At 41.9% G+C, this 20,080-nt stretch overlaps 1 protein-coding gene across 2 annotated transcripts in view; it reads left to right on the forward strand.

Annotated features, from left to right (window-relative positions):
* The first annotated feature begins 455 nt into the window (after positions 1-455).
* Positions 456-20,080, forward strand: part of BOK (BCL2 family apoptosis regulator BOK) — a 57,262-nt gene continuing 37,637 nt past the window's right edge. Inside the window, exons 1-2 of one of the 2 annotated variants that reach the window (XM_089665663.1) lie at positions 456-700; positions 13,485-13,584. The gene's annotated coding sequence lies outside the window, so the exon portion shown is untranslated. The remainder of the gene's footprint in view (positions 701-13,484; positions 13,585-20,080) is intronic. The other variant, XM_089665657.1, reaches the window with a different exon arrangement.

Below are 20,080 nucleotides of genomic sequence, written 5' to 3' on the forward strand. Positions count from 1 at the left end.
TGGTTTCTTTTCAGACCACCCCTGAGCATGTTTGTTAGCAGCATTCAACAATCAATCCCTTGTCATGACCAGACCGCTATTGTAATACAACAGGTGCCTCTACTCCTATTAGTAGCAGGAGCCAGGCTCAGGCTCTGGCATTCAAACAAGGACCTTGGCAGACATTTACCCCCTTGGAGCACCATTATTTCCTTAAGGCAATTGTTTTATTAAAAAATAATTGTAAAAAAAAATTGCTACAAAGTACACCAGCGTTAAGTGAATCCAGGTAGACAGTGGCTTATTATATGGGGCTAAGAAAATTAAAAAATGTATTTAAAAAAATGAAGAAGATCTACAGCAATAGGGACCTGTGGCTCTGATTGGCACATATTGCACCTAACAGCTACGCTCTTCCCTCCTCCATTGCATTCTTGCTATTTTCCTTAGAAGGATAAAGGCTGCTGGCTCCCTCCTTCCTCCCACCCCCTCCTTCTGTCTCAAAGCTTCTGCTTGTGCTTGCTTCTGCCAGACCAAGTGCACAGGGCTGAGGAACAAGCAGTGCCGCAGGAGCCAGGAGCCACACATGGGGGGAACTGCAGGAGCACAACCTGGAGAAAGAGGGGGATCAAGAATGTGAGCCAAGCAGGCACCAGGCACTGCTACCCTATAGGTGTCAGCTGGTCATATAGTGTATACTGACTCCTGGAGAAATATATTGGTGAGTAAGGACTTTTATTTCCACTTCTATTCATTACTTACATGTGTCAGCGCTCACATAGCATTAGACAGATTGTTGCTGTTTTTGTTGTTTGTTTCCACCTTGCAAATTATAGAATCAAAACACCTATTACAGGCTTACTTGTGTTGTAGAAACACAAAGCCCATTGATTTCAAAGAACAGCCTCAGTACATGTCCTTAAATAATTCATGTCCCTGGAAACGTACATGGATTTGAAAACAGATGAATGTAATCTATCATTTTAGGAACGCTAAAATCAGCTAGTATAATCTGTGCTGTTTAGTTGTATTTAGCATGTTTGAAGAGGTGTAGATAAAATGCAAACAGAGCATTTTGGAATCCGGTTGGGTGGAATGTCATGAAGTTCATTTAGTGCGCTGTGGAGGTGTTTAATATCTAGCGTCCATGCACAAACACCAATATACACAATACAATGAAACTATCAGATACTACACAATAACATTTATGAAACAGACATGTGGATGAAACATAATGACATGCTGTCTAAAATGAGAAAAAAACAGCTATAATTATGGTAGGTGAGGTGTACTGCTGTAGATACTTAAAAAAACTCACTGCAACGCATCAAAAATGCGGATACATTGATGTGCATTTAGCCTGGATTCACACTGATGTGATGAGGAATTTGCAGCGTTTTCTGTGCGAATTCCGCACCGCATCGGAATCGCACCCCGTTCGTGTGAACCGATGCAGGTGTGTATGTTGAGTTAACAACACCCCGAAATTGATCCACAAAACGCAGTGCGATGTGCAGAATTGGATCGCATAGGTGTGAATACCCATGCGATCCGATTCTAGTGTGGACCCAAAAAAGGGTCCTGCACCTTTTCGGTGAGGGTGCGGTGCGATTAGAGCCATACAAAATGTATGGCACCGATCGCACCGCATACAAATCGCATGTAATTTGCACAGGAATGCGGTGAGGTTCCTGTGCGAATGATATGCAAAGTGCTGCACCACATTAGTGTGAACCTAGCCGTAGCATGAAATTTCATGTGTATTGTCTTAAGCTACATTGCGTTTTTATGTACATCAGTATGCATTTTCATGTTATCTGTTGTGAAGTTCCACGTCCCTGGAAGGGTCAACATACTAACAATTTGTTTTTTTTTATATCTTTCTGTTTATTTTTGCTGCATTGTGAGGCATTATTCCTCATGCACACTGAATGCTTCCACAGCGGCTGTTTTTGGCTTTTGGTGTTTTTTTCCACAGCCAGTAAATCCCCAGCATGTTATCCTATGCGTCCATGCACACATAGGCTGTAATCAGCGTTTTCTGGCAGGGGCATTTTTGGGCTGGGAAAAAACCCCAGGACTAGTGGGTTTCTAGAGGAGTTTTTTGCTGTAAAAACGCTCTAATGCTGAAAAATCTAGCAAACCAGCGTTTTTGGACTTTTTTGGAGCAAATAAAAAATAGTTTTAATAAACAATGCTAAAAAACTCTAACTCAGCAAAACGCGGCTAAATGCTAATGCAAAAACGCTAAAAACCGCTGAAAAACTCACGTTTTAACGTGACTTTACACAGCTAATGCTACCAGTGTTATTAAAACGCCCCGTGTGCATGGAGCCTTAAAATGCCATCAGGTTGCACTTTATCTGTATGCATATGTGCAGAACACTATGGCATGAACTAGGCACATAGAAAACCATTGTTTTCTGGACCCATGAAGTGACCTGCCTTCATCTGGTGTGGAAATACACAGCATTGTGTGAAAAGAAAAATTCCTTATAATCTTTTGTAAATTGTCGAATAGCATTTTTAAGGGTGGCCATACATTACCTGAGAGAGTATATGAGAAACAAAAGATTTAAGTGTCTCTTGTTTTAACTGAACAGTATAGGGAAAAATACAAGTGTTTGGCAATTTTGAGTGCAAAACGTATCAGTTATTGCACACAGAGATCTATAGACAGGTTGGAAAATATCTATAGCCCTAATCCACCAATTTGCTCATAGTACTTAAAGTGTTACTAAACCACAACAGTAAAATCAGTCTGTATATGCAGTAAAACATGCTGGTTATACTCATTGTGTAACCTATGGGGTTAATCCCCCACATTGTGGCTGTTTGATCCTCCCCTTCTTCCACAGTCCCCAATCCATCTGCTAATAGCACAGATCTCTATGAGTCACTCTGCACATGCTCAGTTTGGTGTGTATTGCTAGAGAAGTTTTTTTATTTCTTTGGGTGGGTGCATGTGATCAGCACAGGGCCAATCAGCACTGTCCAGACAGAGGGTCAGGGGTCATGCAGCTTTATAGGACAGTCAGAGGAGAATGAAAACTCCTCCTACAAGATTAACCAGTGCATAGCCGGACACTGATAGAAGTCACAAGACTGCTATATACTGCTGATGAGAAATGGTATATAGCAGTTTATACACTGCTCAAAAAAATTAAAGGAACACTTTGAAAACATATCAGATCTCAATGGGGAAAATATCATGCTGGATATCTATACTGATATGGACTGGGTAATGTGTTAGGAACATAAGGATGCCCCATCATTTGATGGAAATGAAAATTCTCACCCTACAGAGGACTGAATTCAAAGACACCCCGAAAATCAAAGTGAAAAAATGATGCAGCAGGCTAGTCCATTTTTCTGAAATTTCATTGCAGCAACTCAAAATGGTACTCAGTAGTTTGTATGGCCCCCACGTGCTTCTATGCATTTCTGACAATGTCGGGGCATGCTCCTAATGAGATGAGGGATGGTGTCCTGGGGTATTTCCTCCCAGATCTGGACCAGGGAATCACCGAACTCCTGGACAGGTGAAACCTGGTGGCGTCGGATGGACCGAAACATGATATCCCAGAGGTGTTCTATTGGATTTACTTCAGGTGAGTGTTGGGGCCATTCAATGGTATCGATTCCTTTATCCTCCAGGAACTGCCTGCATACTTTCATCACACCAGGCCAGGTATTGTCGTGCACCAGGAGGAACCCAGGACTGCACCAGCATAGGGTCTGACAATGGGTCCAAGGATTTCATCCCAATACCTAATGGCAGTCAGGGTGCCATTGTCTAGCCTGTAGAGGTCTATGCGTCCCTCCATAGATATGCCTTCCCAGACCATCACTGATCCACCACCAAAGTGGTCATGCTGAATGATGTTACAGGCAGCATAACATTCTCCACGGCTTGCCCAGACCCTTTCACGTCTGTCACGTGCTCAGGGTAAACCTGCTCTCATCTGTGAAAAGCACAGGGCGCCAGTGGCAGACCTACTAATTCTGGTGTTCAATGGCAAATGCCAATCAAGCTCTGTGGTGTCGGGCAGTGAGCACAGGGCCCACTAGAGGACATCAGGCCCTCAGGCCACCCTCAAGAAGTCTGCTTCTGATTGTTTGGTCAGAGACATTCACACCAGTGGCCTGCTGGAGGTCATTTTGTAGGGCTCTGGCAGTACTCATCCTGTTTCTCCTTGCACAAAGGAGCAGATACTGGTCCTGTTGATGTGTTAAGGAACTTCTACAGCCATGTCCAGCTCCCCTAGAGTAACTGCCTGTCTCCTGGAATCTCCTCCATGGTATTGAGACTGTGCTGGGAGACACAGCCAACCTTCTGGCAATGGTACATATTGATGTGCCATACTGGAGGAGTTGGACTGAATGTGCATTCTCTGTAGGATCCAGGTATCACCTCATGCTACCAGTAGTGACACTGACCCTAGCCAAATGCAAAACTAGTGAAAAACAGAAAAGATGAGTAGGGAAAAAATATAATTGGCCCAGGGGTGGACTGACCATTTGGAAACTCGGGCACTGCCCGAGGGCCCGGGGTCAGTAGGGGGCCCCATGAGATGCCCCTGGTACCTTTGTCACAGGCTTTTTTGAGTTTGGGCAAGGACACAGGGGCCCCATGATCCCCTATTGCCCGGGGGCCCCATGAGTTGTCAGTCCGCCCCTGAATTGGCCTCCACCTGTAAAACCATTCCTATTTTGGGGGTTGTCTCATTGTTGCCCATGTAGTGCACCTGTTGTTAATTTCATTAACACCAAAGCAGCTGAAATTGATTAACAACCCCCTCTGCTACTTAAATGACCAGATCAATATCCCAGGAGTTTAATTGACTTGATGCTATACTCTGATTAAAAAGTTTTCCTTTAATTTTTTTGAGCAGTTTATTTACTAAAATAATTGCATTTCCATGTTCTGTGTACTAGGGGAAGCCAGATATAGTGAATCCTGGGTTTAGTAAGACTTTAAGACACTCTAAAGTACGCTTAAATGATAGCAAAACCTTTACCGTAATCCTAACATAACTCCCACTCCATGTAAACTATATCCCCAGGTACAGATCTCATATCCCATTATTCTCTGAAGGTAATGTACATGCACTGTTTATTCTCCAGGCCTTAGGCTCCATGCACACTGGGCTTAAAAAATGGCAGTTTCCATGGCAGAAAACAAATTCTCATATAGAGCGTTCTTGTACAATGTTTAGGCGCGTTTAGGAGTGTTTAGCATTTTTTTCTGCCAGAAAACTCCAATAAAAAACGCAAACCAGAAGGGTTTTTTCCTGCCTCTAAATGCTGAGTTTAAAATATTCCTCTAAACATCCAAATGTGCACAGACACATAGGATAACATTGAGCTGCTTCTACAGGCGAAACAGAAAACTCCTGTAGAAGCGGAGTGTGCATGGAACCTAAAAGTGATACTAAACACACCCTGTTTGATATACATTATCCCTTCTCTATCTGTATGTGAATGATGGAACTGTCATTATTGTAATTGCAAAAACATCTAAATAGCTTTTTCTTAATTGATATACAGCTGTCATATGACCCAGCTCTTTCCCAGCCTGTCTGCAGGGAAACATAAGCAGGAAGAGCTTCTAGTTCTCTGCTGCTGGTAAAATGTTCACATTTCAAATGTTCAAAATAAAAAAAAACAGCCTTTGGGATACAGAGTAAAAATAAATAAGTAATATTGATAAACTGTTTTAAATCAGCATACAAATAAATATTTGAAATCACATCTATATTATTTATTGCCAATAACATGGCGTGGGAAGATTTCTGCCAGTCACAGGCTGTGTCACTTGTGTCTTAGAATAACAGGGAGGTGAAGCCTCCTTCATTCAAGATGTAATATCCCTACATTGTATTTAGCTGGTTAGTGGGCACAGAGGAGAAGGGAGGGAGTCAGCAGTCATTTACTACTGTGTATACACCCCCATGTGTGACTCTATAATCACATGGGCTGCTCAGATGTGATAGAGAGAAAATGCAAAAGATAGAAATACACTGAAAACTGAACATGTGCAGTAGCTGACAACACTACTCAGCAAAATCCCCAGTTGCATTGGGGACATGGACAGAAGGGGGAGATAGAGAACAGCAGCATCAACCAGTTTTTTTTTACAGAATACAGAAAATGATTCCCATAGTGTCTATAGTGAATATGAACAGCATGCAATACAGAATTTATTGATCGTTTTTTATTATGTGGGTTTAATGACACTTTAATAGAGAAACCATCTATTTACAATCCCATTAGAGACGGTTCCTCTTTTAGGGAATGTGAGGAAAAGGTAGTGTGAGATGACAGTGGATCCCCGGTCCTTGTCATCTGTTGATCTGATGTCTAGATGTGGGTAAAGGTAGCATGGGGTGCGTTAGAGGGTGTAGTATGATTATGCTCATTACATTTTTATCTTTATCTTTAAAGTGTAGGTAATGCCAAACATTTTATTTAGATTAGGATAAAGTAAGAAAGTGTTAAAAACCCCTGAAAAACTTTTCCTGTCTTGGTCACTGTTGGGGACATTCACAATTTTTATTTTTCCTAGTGACATTTGTCACCAAGACAGAAAGCGACAGGGAACCCAAAATGTTAACATTGTCACGAGAACAAGTGATGGGGGAATATTCCAATGAGGACATCTATTCCAGTGATAACTGATGGGAATTCCCCTCATTTTGGAGAGATTTCTTCTCATCTCTCTTCCTGTTTCATTTCCAGAACAGGAGGTGAAGGGAAATCTCCCCAACAGCAGACAGCAGGAAAAACAGATGTTCTCTACTCTATACAAGGGTTCAACGAATTTTGTAACAGTCTCTCAGACAATATTGGCTTGAAGAGTTATATTGGTTTGTTGAATTGGGTCCTCTGTTACTGGTTGGTAGTCATTCCCCTATATGTGAATGATTATCTTGCTGCACATCCTCCACCACATCCCATTGGGCACAGGAGAATAAAAATGGTAGCAAGGGATTCAAGCAAAGATATGTAGACCTCTTGCCATTCATAGGTTTGTCCAGATATGGCCACCAAAAAATTAAACAAAGAAAGGAAAAGACAGTTATTGGATGCAGGTGGTTTAAACTAGGTTCAATAATCTCATGTCTGTAGGACATAAGTATGGCTGTCAGTATGGATGACTGTCCTTGTACATTTGTGGGCACCATATGGTATTACAAATGTGTTATTTTATACCAGTCTTTCTCAACCAGAGTTCCTTCAGAGGATGCTAGGGGTTCCTTTAGAAGAAAGCAGTGGTAGATTGATCACCTACACTGACCACCAATGTAAGGGGTTCCTTCTGCACTGTTCATCAATGTAAAGGGTCCCTTCTACACTGACCACCAATGTAAGGGGTTCCTTCTGCACTGTTCATCAATGTAAAGGGTCCCTTCTACACTGACCACCAATTTCAGAGGTCACTTCTACACTGATCACCAATTTCAGAGGTCACTTCTACACTGACCACCAATGTAAGGGGTCATTTCTACACTGACCACCAATGTAAGGGGTCATTTCTACACTGGCCACCAATGTAAAGGGTCACTTCTACACTAACCACCAATGTAGGATGTTTCTTCTACACTGATCACCAATGTAGGGTGTTTCTTCTTTCCTGACCACCAATGTAAAGAGTCGCTTCTACACTGACCACCAATGTAGGGTGTTTCTTCTACACTGATCACCAATGTAGGGTGTTTCTTCTATCCTGACCACCAATGTAAAGAGTCGCTTCTGCACTGGCCACCAATGTAGGGTGTTTCTTCTACACTGATCACCAATGTAAAGGGTCACTTCTACACTAGCCACCAATGTATGGTGTTTCTTCTACACTGATCACCAGCGTAGGGTGTTTCTTCTATCCTGAGGGCCAATGTAAAAAGTCACTTCTACACTGGCCACCAATGTAAGGATTTGCTACAATTTTTACTGTTTCTTTTGTGGCCATTATTATTATTTACTTCAATTCATGAGTATTAACTAAGCCCCATTCTTTTTTTTTAGTTTCTACAACATACTGATCACCCTAATGTACCATGAGCTGCAGGTCTATTACATCTCCATAGTTAAAAAAAAAAGGTTGAGAAAGGCTGCTTTATACTAAAAATATATGATTTACTGTAGTTCCAAATTGCAAGATAGCTACAGAAGAACTCCAAATAAACTTTTAGTTGTACTAATGTACTGAAAAAGACCCAGATCAGCACCTGTTCCTCACAAAAAAAACACTTTTGGAGGTCTCATAAGCAGTGTTGTCACATGTGCCTTGACCAAGAGGGAACTTTGCTGTGATGTATCTGTACAGCGGGGTTCTGTTTCCTATCAAGAGTTCTGCAGCACATGGAACAATAAACTGTAATAAACTATAAACCACCCCGCTATGTAAGAATTGCTTTTTGGCTCACTACTCCAGACTTCATAATTGTTTTCCCTAAACTATCTCATAACATAACAATGTTCACAGCTGCTTTGCGATTTAGCTCATGTCAAGCTAAATGTATCTGTTGTGTATACTCCCTGGATCCATGAAGTCTGTGGGCCAGAGCACTATTTTGGAGAATACAATTTATCAGAAGCAATGACAAAACTGTAGCATACCTCTGCCACAAGCTGAATTCTGTATTGCAATTAAAGTGGACTTTGCATCAGAATTTTAATGTTAAAGTGTTACTAAACCCAGGACCCTGAATTCACTATATCTGGTCTACCACAGTACACAGAACATGGAAATGCAATTATTTTAGTAAATATTAACTGCTAAATACCTTTTCTCATTAGCAGTATATCACAGTCTTGTGACTTCTATCAGTGTCCATCAGGGCACTGGTTAAAGCTTGTAGGAGGAGTTTTCATTCTCCCCTGATTGTCCTATGAGGCTGCATAAGCCTTGACCCTCTGTCTGGACAGCACTTATTGGCCCTGTGCTGATCACATGCACTCTCCCAAGAAAAAAAACTCTCTAGCAATATACACCAAACTGCACATGTGCAGCTTGAACTCAAGGCTCTGTTCTATCAGCAGATGGATTGGGGACAGTAGAAGAAAGGGAGGATCAGAGAAGACAGGATCAAACATCCTTTTTACACAATATGTAGGATTAACAATTTAAGTTCCACATAAGTATAACAAGCATTCTTTACAGCATATACAGGCTGATTTTACTGTTGTGGGTTTAGTACCACTTTAAATGCAATTATGATAAGCAATGTGTGCAATAAGTGTACCACAGGCATTTATTACCTCTATTAATGTTCACAGCACTCCCACTTGCAATGCCTTAATCTGCTTTTGTCTCCAGAAGGATGGCAACATCTTTGCTCAGACACTATCCAGGGTCAGCATCTACTTCCAGGACTAAGCTGATGATAGCTCATTATTGACGTAATCATGTAAATCCTGGAGTCTTTGTAGTTCTTGGGTGTATTCAAAAATATATGACACTGATCAGCCCCTGATGCATCCTCTCAGCTTGTATCTTACTACAAAGTGACAGTGTTGAAGTCTGTAGACTGGGGAAATGCTTTAAAGGAATGATGACACCATCTTAGCCTAAAATTAGCTATACACTGTTTGTGTTAGTTCAGCAGGCTGAATGCAAAAAAAAAATAACAAACTCCTCCATCCACACAAACAAGATGGATGGAGGAATCCCCCTCATTGGGATATTGTATTCTGACAGTGGCTCTCTCTGCTGTCAGAATAAGATGATCAGCAGCTGCAGCTGCCAATCCATTACATTTTTTCAGCATGTCCCTTTTACAGAAACAATCAACTTCTGCCAAGCAGAGATAGTCACACACTGATTGGAATTAATCTGATCCCTGCTGAATCAGATGATATTTGATCAGTGCATGGCCAGCTTTAGCAGAGTCACGTTGATAAATGTAGAGCTTCTTTGAAAACATATACTATCACGGTATACAGTATTGTTAATTTTCAGGAATTCATGCAGATTTAAAAGTTACTGGAAGGTTCACTTTATGTATAAAAAAAAAGTCATTTCTAGTCATTCCTCCTTAGCTTTCTCTTCTCACCGTGTCTTCCCCTACTGTTCTGCTTTCTCCATTCTCTCCAGTCTCATGTTTACAACTCCAGCCACCTTGAGCTGAGTACATAGAGCTCTTCACCACCCGGTCCTCTGTTGCAACAATTTTGTGGCATACGAGGTATGACCATTTAATTCCCATAATGCCCATGGCATAGCACTATGGTGGTGAGTAACACAGCCATTCACACTTGAGCGTGTTCTAGCTTGCACTCACCTGGGTCGCAGACAGGGCCGGATCTAGCCTATCTGATCTGGGGGTGCAGTAAAAAAAAGTCAGGGGGCATAATGTCAACACTGTATGTGAATCACTGACAGTCTGTCACACAGTGTCATGACCTGGGAAACACTATTAGGCTATTATTAGGTTAAGAAGATTAAACAGAACCTGTGCCCCCTTATATCAGAAGTCCCTATCAGAGTCCCCCTTTACATCAGGAGCCCTCATCACAGTCACCTTTACATTGGGTTCCCATCAGAGTGTCTCCTTACATCAATTGTCCTCAACAGAAAACCCTCTTACATATGATCAGCTATCCCCATCAGAGTGCCCCCATATATCAGGTGTCCCCATCAGATTGCCCCCTTACATCAAGTGTCCCCATCAGAGTGCCCCCTTACATCAGGTGTCCCCATCAGAGTGCCCCTTTACATCAGGTGTCCCCAACAGAGTGTCCCTTTACATATGACCAGATACTCCCATCAGAATACCTCCATTACATGGATTGTCCCCATTAGAGTGCCTCCTTATATCAACTGTTTGCACCAGACTGGCTCATGCACTTTTAGAGACTTGGGGTGGCACAGCTAACATCTGGGGGGGGGGGGCACAGGACCTGTCGCACACCAGTTGACTCAGTCTTTACGGAGTAGTCAAAGAAATCACACGTGTTCATTGAGCTGTTGGTGGAGAATGAGTGACAGGAATCTGGAGCAGATTAACATAAAATTTTGTGTGAAAATTGGCAAAGTGCGAGTCAAACTTTAGTTTTGTTACAACAGGCTTGTGGTAAACATTCCATGAAGAAATCAAGTGTTTTTGAATGGCATAGATGATTTAACTTCCCTAGCGGTATTCCCGAGTGTAGCTCGGGGTAAAATGTCAGTGCCAGCAGAGCTTACCTTGTCCTTCGCTCCCGCGATGTGTCCCCTGCAGCGTCCCCGGCCATCTCCTCCAGCCGATGCCGGCATCCGGGTTCTGTGTCCTGTCCCTGTGACGTCGGGACGTACGGGCGCCGCCAGCAGCGGGAAATTTAAAAATGTAAAAAAATGTCATTTTTTTCCAAACAAATTGTACATAGTAAAACATTGCTGTTTCAACCCATTTCACATACATTTTGTCCCTAGTGCTTTGTCCTGTGCCCTGTCTGCATTTTGTCTGTTCTTTCTGCCTGGAAACTGAAAAAAGTCCATGGCGTCCAAAAAGCGTCCCTTTAGGTCAAAAGTGGTTTTAGACCGGCTAGAGAACAGCGATAGTAAATTAGAACTACTTGCAGAATTGAGTTATAATGATTCGTGGGGAAATTCGTCATCAGACACTGAAAACGATTTTGCAACTTTGCTCAGCGATGTGCGAACTTGGCGCTATATTTCAAGTTTCAGTGTTTTTGGTTTGATTATATTATTGAATTAAATGTATTATTATTATATTATTATTTTTTATGATTATTTATTAAATTATAAGTTATGATTTCGTGTTTCAAATTTTATCATACCCGGGATGTTTATTAGACTCTTGTTCGGACAGATTTCAGTGAGTTATTCCTAAAAATTACAGCCTACAATAAAAAAACTACATATTTCCATGCAAAAAAATGGTACCGCTTTCAGCACCAAAAATCTGAAATAATCATACCGCCAAGGAGGTTAAGGAGGTGCTGGAAGATATCCTCGAAGATGCAAGAAGTAGGCAGCCAAAAACGCAAAGGACGGATACAAATATAAGTGTGAACCCTTGTACGATGAGATCGAAGATTGAGTGTGTGAATGATGGCAGAACTGAACATGAACAAACAGTGCAGCAGATTCTAACGGAGGATTAGAGATTTCTGCAAAGATGGTGCCTCGAATCTTGACAGAAGAGAAGAAAGAAGATGGTCTTCAAACTTCATCCGATCTTTTGAAGAATGCAGAGGTGTTTGATAGGGGTTATTACTGGTGATGAAATATGGGGGTTGATTTACTGAAACTGTAGAGTGCAAAATCTGGTGCAGCTGTGCATGGTAACCAAACAGCTGCTAACTTCAGTTTGTTCAATGAAGCTTTGACAAAAAAAACCTGGAAGCTGATTGGTTTCTTTGCAGAGTTGCACCAGATTTTGCACACTCCAATTTTAGTAAATCAACCCCATTGGTGTTTCCATTATGGTTCTGAAACAAAACACCAGAGCATGCAGTGCAAAACAAAGAATTCACCTCACCCGTAGAATGCATGCATGTCTCCTTCTCAATTCAAAACCATGCTGGCGTGTTTTTTGATCACAAGGGGGATAGTTCACTGAGTTCACGGAACATGGTACAATGGTCAACCAACATTGTTACTTGGAAATTCTGAAAAGGATACTGGAATCTATTCAGAGGAAAAGACCAGACCTCTGTCCTGACAGGTGGATTCTCCGCCACAGCAGTGCTCCTGCATGTGATGGGTTACTGGCCCAGAAATCCATTTTGAAACTCAACCAACCACCTTCTTCCCCTGACTTAGCAACCTGCAACTATTGGTGGTTCCCATACCTAAAAAATGCCATAAAAAGACACAAATTTAATGACATTCTGAACATCTTGTGTGCCAAAACAAAGATATTACACAGCATTCTGGAAAACAAATTCTGGGAATGTTTTTGGCAGTGGCACAGTTGTCTAGAAAAGTGTGTCGCATCACAAAAAGGAACTATCTTGAAGGTGACAACAACTTCTAGCGTAAAGGTAAGCAAACTGTCACACCCCGTATATCTCCATAGACCAGGAGCTCATTGGTGGGCTTATGTTGCTACTCTTAGGAGGGCATCTTGTCCCTTATTCCTCATGATATTGTGTTCAATAATCATATATTTGTGTTTATGACAATTATTTTGCATTTAAAAGCTCATACAGATTCTGATTTAATGCAGCATGTCTACACCCAGAGCTCCTGAGCTCATGTTCTATGCCTTTGTTTTTTCTTCAATAAAATCTTACGGTAAGAAGAAATGACATTCAGCCAACTAGGGAACACGGTTTTTATAAGTGCTATGTTGCGTTATTTCTGTTTGGGCTGGCACTTCAAATACATTTTTATTATGAGCAATTATAATATATTTATTTTAATAGGCAAGCTCTAGAACTCATATTGTACCAAGAAAGAGGTGGAGGTTTGGTTGCCACCTTTCTGCATGTTGCTTTTAACCCTAGCTCCAGTGACCTTTCAGTAACTAACTTCTATTACTGTTCCTTGGTGACAGGTATGACTAAAGATACAAATGTTATATTATCCATAAAATCACCCACATAGTTAATATGCTGGTATAAAGCTTTACAACAATGCAACAGGAACATTCCAAGGTGAGTCACTCTTTATAACCTTTGAACTGCCCTACTATGACAGGTCATACTGTTATATTAATATGTAGATATTCAACTTATTACTGAGTTCCATCATCAGAATGTTAACATGTTAAGCATTTGTTCTACATTGGCCACGAAATGTACCTGAGTCATATTTTAAAGGCCAAGAAAATGTAATACTTTAATGAATCACATCTGCCTGGGGTGGAAAAAGTTCAGACATCAAGGTTACATAGCTACATAGTTAGTCTGGCTGCAAAAGGACAAAAGTCGATGCAGTTCAACCATTAAAAAAAAAAAGTTATAATCCTATACCCACAATTGATCAAGAGGAAGGCAAAAAAAACCCAGCAAAGCATGATCCAATTTGCTCCTGCAGGGAAAAAATTCCTTCCTGATCCCCCGAGAGGCAATTGGATATTCCCTGGATCAACGTTACCTATAAATGTTAGTATCCAGTTATATTCTGTGTATCTAAGAAAGAATCCAGGCCTTTTTTGAAGCAATCCACTGAGCTGGCCACAACCAACTCTTGAGGGAGTCTATTCCATATTTTCACAGCTCTCACTGTGAAGAAACCTTTTCGTGTTTTGAGATTACCGTATTTTTCGCTCCATAAGACGCACTTTTTTCCCCCAAAAAAAGGGAGGAAAATGTCAGTGCGTTTTATGGAGCGAATATGGAGCGGCCGGTCCGGTATTTCCACCGTCGCCGTGTCAGAATACCGGGCCGGCCGCTCAGCTTTGCAGCAGGACCTTACCTGTTCCTCGGTCCATTGCTGCGCAGTCTTCCCGCGCCGGCTTCTTTAGTGTGGGCTCTTGGCTTAACAGCCGGATGCCCAGTGCTTATGATCGAGTAGAGCTGCACTTTGTGAATGGTACGGCATCTTCTGGGACACATGACAGGTCCCAGAAGATGGCGGACCAATCATAAAGCACAGCGCTTCTCGTGCATGCGCACTGGGCACCCAGCTGTCAGCCGGGTGCCCACACTAAGGGAGGGCAACTCAGCGGAAGTGGGAGCAGGTACCTGTCAAATTCAGATACCCGCTCCCCCTCCCTCCCAAAAGGTCAGCAGTCATCTCCTGTACTGTCCGCAGTCTCTGGTCATCCCCTGTACTGTTCGCAGTCTCTGGTCATCCCCTGTACTGTCCGCAGTCTCTGGTCATCTCCTGTACTGGGTCCGCAGTCTCTGGTCATCTCCTGTACTGGGTCCGCAGTCTCTGGTCATCTCATGTACTGGGTCCGCAGTCTCTGGTCATCTCCTGTACTGTGTCCGCAGTCTCTGGTCATCTCCTGCACTGTGTCCGCAGTCTCTGGTCATCTCCTGCACTGTGTCCGCAGTCTCTGGTCATCTCCTGCACTGTGTCCGCAGTCTCTGGTCATCTCCTGCACTGTGTCCGCAGTCTCTGGTCATCTCCTGCACTGTGTCCGCAGTCTCTGGTCATCTCCTGCACTGTGTCCGCAGTCTCTGGTCATCTCCTGTACTGTGTTCGCAGTCTCTGGTCATCTCCTGCACTGTGTCCGCAGTCTCTGGTCATCTCCTGTACTATGTCCGCAGTCTCTGGTCATCTCATGTACTATGTCCGCAGTCTCTGGTCATCTCCTGTACTATGTCCGCAGTCTCTGGTCATCTCATGTACTATGTCTGCAGTCTCTGGTCATCTCCTGTACTATGTCTGCAGTCTCTGGTCATCTCCTGTACTATGTCTGCAGTCTCTGGTCATCTCCTGTACTATGTCTACAGTCCATTGGTTCAGAATATTTTTTATCTTGTTTTCTGCCTCTAAAACCTAGGTGTGTCTTATGATCAGGTGCGTCTTATGGAACGAAAAATACGGTACATTTATTTTCCTCCAGATGTAAAGAGTGCCCCCTTGTCCTCTGTGATAACCTCAGGGTGAATAACTCTACACCAAGTTCACTATATGAACCACTGATGTATTTATACATGTTGATCATATCCCCCTTAATCTCCTCTTCTCAAGAGAGAATAAATTCAGTTCCTCTAATCTTTCCTCATAGCGGAGCTCCTCCATGCCTCTTATCAGTTTGGTTGCCCTTCTCTGTACTTTCTCCAGTTCCCCAATGTTCTTTTTTGAATTGGTGCCCAAAACTGAACTGCATATTCCAGATGAGGTGTTACTAATGATTTGTACAGGGGTAATATGATATCTCTCTCTCTGGATTCTATACCTCTTTTAATACAAGAGAGGATTTTGCTCGCTTTAGAAACCGCAGCTTAGCATTGCATGCCATTATTAAGCTTGTGATCTACCAGAACTCCCAGATCCTTCTCCACCATTGATTCCCCCAGTTGTACCCCCCTAGTATGTATGATGCATGCATATTCTTAGCCCCCAAGTGCATAACCTTACATTTATCAACATTAAACCTCATTTGCCACATAGTTACCCTATTAAATAGTGCACTGAGGTCAGCTTGTAAATTGGAGACATCCTGTAAGGACGTTATTCCACTGCACAGCTTGGTGTCATCTGCAAAGACTGAAATGGGATTTTTAATCCCAGACCCTATATCATTTATAAATATATTAAAAAGTAAGGGTCCCAACACTGAACCTTGGCGTACACCACTGACAACCCTAGACCATTCAGAGTATGAATCATTAACCACTACTCTCTGATTACAATCTTTTAGCCAGTTTTCTATCCATTTACATACAGATTTTTCCAAGCCTGTAAACTTTACCTTACACATTAGCCTTTTGTGGGGAACTGTGTCAAACGCTTTTGCAAAATCCAAGTATACAACGTCCACCGCCACCCCTCTGTCCAAGGTTTTGCTCACCTCCTCATACAAAGAAATCAGATTTGTTTGACAACTTCTGTCTTTCATGAATCCATGCTGTCTGTTGCTTAAGAACTCATCTATGTGGCCTTTTATTAAACTCTTCAGCAGGGGCGGACTGACCATTTGGAAACTCGGGCACTGCCCGAGGGCCCGGGGTCAGTAAGGGGCCCCATGAGATGCCCCTGGTACCTTTTTCATATGCTTTTTTGAGTTTGGGCAAAGACACAGGGGCCCCATGATCCCCTATTGCGTGGAGGCCCCATGAGTTGTCAGTCCGCCCCTGCTGTTCAGTATCTTCCCAACTACAGAAGTTAAACTAACAGGTCTATAATTGCTTGGTAAAGATTTTGACCCCTTTTTAAATATTGGCACCACATTGGCCTTACGCCAATCCAGTGGTACTATGCCAGTCATTAAAGAGTCCCTAAAAATTAGAAACAATGGCTTTGAAATGACAGAGCTCAATTCTTTAAGGACCCGTGGGTGTATGCCATCCTGTCCAGGTGCTTTTTTCACCTTTATTCTGTCTAAATATTTCTGGATCATATCAATTGTGAGCAATTGTGGATCATCTGGAGCTGTGTCAATACCATGCCCATTATGGACAAGAGCTCCCCCATGCTTCTTTGATTTTGGAAGATTGTAACAAACGGGTTAAAAGCAAAACACAGTAATATCACCCATTTAATTTCCTAGTGAATCAAAAAATATTACACTTTCCTGGTTGCAGTTTGCAGCATCTCCACCTTTGATACTGTAGACCCCTTTTGTTAGGTGTTGTGTATGTAGTATAATGAAATCACTGGAATTAATGTGACAAAGTACAAATTTGAGTAGTGGTAATTTGGCTTTGTAATCCTGACGTTCTGTTTTCATATCCCACCAATACCCCAATCTACATTTAGATGGTAACATGCATTTTGATGTGTTATGCTCTGGCAACAGGAATAACTAGCCCTAGTCAATGGCTGTTAACGCCGCAAACACCAAAATCTAAATTAAAATGCACTGGAAACACCATTGCATCAATAAAGTGTGTAATTGCACAAAGCAAAAGCATGTAGAAGCGTGACAGCCCACCTGCTTAATGCTACAAAAACACACCTCTAGGAACACACTTAGATCTAACCAGGTTCTTTATTTCCTCACATAACGCAAATACATGTTATCACATTATTGTTTTTCTTCACACTGGTCCTACTGTGATTAAGTATGTTTGACTGTAATATAAATGTTGGATTGTAAACTGAGTTTATACATGGTGTGGGGGTAGCTCAAGTGGGGGATCTCCTTCCCTGGGAAAAAGGTAGACCGCACAGCAGGCTTTCTTCAAAATCTGACTGGTTGTCAGCTTTATTTAAAAGGTTTGCAAAATATCAAAACAAACAAAACATCAAAATAAACCCTTGCCATCCAGGCACTAACTAAACATAGAACTTTTTCCTCTCTCACTGGTGAAGGGCTTCTCCCTGTCACCAACCAAAACAAAACCATCAGCAAACCTTTTCTCTTGTTTGTATAACAATCACTTTCATGCACAGTTCTCTCAGGAATGGTTCTCTGAGTCCCAGGCCACGAGCGACTCCTTTCTCTAGCCCTGTCTTATTTATACCACCTGTTGGTGGTCATCAGTGGAGCACAAGATTCGGTCCGGAACCACCTTTGCCATTGTGGCCCACGAAAACCCGGAGTGGACTCCACCTTAAACTCCCAAGTATGATCGCATACGAGGTGACACAGCGTCCATCGATCACCTTCGCCCTTCATACTGTCACAATGGACAGTGTGAATTGTTGAGTAATGCCTGTAAATTAATGTGGAACATGTTGGCGCTATAGAATGTACAAAGTAAGTGCATGTCTAATATAGAAGTTTTGTTGATTAATAGTAGTAGCGGCAGTAGTAGCACAGTAAAATCATCCTCACCAGTGGAATAGGTTCCATAATTCGATGTTTTTATGACATGGACAATGTGCTATCCAAGCTATTGGACGTTTCTTGTAGCCACCATTGCATTTGTTAAAGCGGAACAAACTCACCAATTTAAAATGTATCTAAACCTCAAAACATGCATTTATTATATTTCAGCTTTTTTGATCCTTAGATGTGGTAGCAGCATTAGTTTTATTGTTTTGGCTTTTTTTTCTTTATTTTTACCTGGTGGTTTGGCCAGCAACACACTTTCATTTTAAGGTGGTCACACTCACTCCTCCACTGTTTCTATGGAGGAGCTATCAGACGTTTTTTTTAGGCACCATTGCATTTGTCCAAGCAGAACTAAACCAACCAATTTAAAATATATCTAAACCCAGAAACATGCATTTATTAGATTTCAGATTACTGAACCTCAGATGTGGTAGGTGCATTAGCTTTATTTTTTGAGGCGTTTTTGTCTTTATTTTTACCTGGCGGTCTGGCCAGCGACGCACTTTCATCTTAAGGTAACTGTTTCTATGGGCGGCAGCATTGGCAACCTGTGGAGAGAATACTGTTGCATTGGCTATTAGATTTATATGGACTTTACATGCAGTAAGTGACTAACAAATTAAAGCATAACTACAACTATAACACTTTTTACGTAGTTACTACAATAGTTGTCTTTTTTTGGGGGGTAAAGTTTTTACATAAATAAATAAAAGCTGTCCATTGTAAGCATCTCTGTTAGTGTTTAATGGTTTGCTCCAACTCCTATAACTGCCTTTTTTTGCTGGACAGCTTGGTCTGTTGAACACTTGCCACCTGGCCACAGTACATTTACTGTGGCTGGGCAGCACAGGCAGGCTTGATCACGTACATCATCACGTCTCTTCCGGGTTAGGGGCGCGGCATGCCTCTTCCACGACTGCTGTGCCCACTGGACAAAGCAGATTGCATCTCCCAGTACCCGGCCACTTTGATCTGGGGGATCATGTGATTGCTATGTCAACAAAGCTGTTATGAATTAATTTCACTATGGTGACACTGAACTCTGATGAACGTATATAAAAAAAAACATTAAAAAAATGTTTAAAAAGTTTTAAATATTGAATCAATATTGATCAATATTATCTCTGTAATAGTGTCTTACTACCATTATAGCACAAATTCTGATTTAAATTTAGACTTACATTTTGGACTTAAACTGAGATTAAGGGTTAGATTTAGGGTTAGGCCAAGGTTTAAGAATTTGGATAAGCTTCAGAACTAGTTTTGGATTTTAGTTTGGGACTACATGTAAGAAGCATACTTAGATTTAGTTTTTGGGTGTGATAAATGTGTGTCAAAGTAGCAAGTGGTAAAAGCACTTTCTTGTGAATGATAGAAATGTTTTTATTACAGGTATTTGTATAGCTCCAACAATTTTTATACAGCCTGTGGAGAGGTGCAGCGTGGTGTGGTGGCAATAATCACAGTTCATTTGCAATAAACTTGAAAGTAGAATGCCAAAGTTACAAACATCCTATTGGAGAGCTCCACCTAGGGGAATACTCAAAGTTTAGTGTAGCTTATAAAGTGGCTGAGAAGAGAAGCCGACAGCGTCTGTCTCAGTGGTGGGAGAGCCCCTAACCTGTCCCTTCTCACCTAGCACCTCTCCCTACCACTAAGTACTTTACCTAGCAAGCAGGGTATCTCTCTCTATCCTAGCCATTCACAGAAAATCCTGGGGACAGGGACTTATATAGACCATGCTAACCCAAGAT

This window comes from Staurois parvus, unplaced genomic scaffold (assembly GCF_062004578.1).
Source record: "Staurois parvus isolate SC_StPar_1 unplaced genomic scaffold, SC_StPar_1.0 ptg000049l, whole genome shotgun sequence".
Taxonomy (NCBI): Eukaryota; Metazoa; Chordata; class Amphibia; order Anura; family Ranidae; genus Staurois; species Staurois parvus.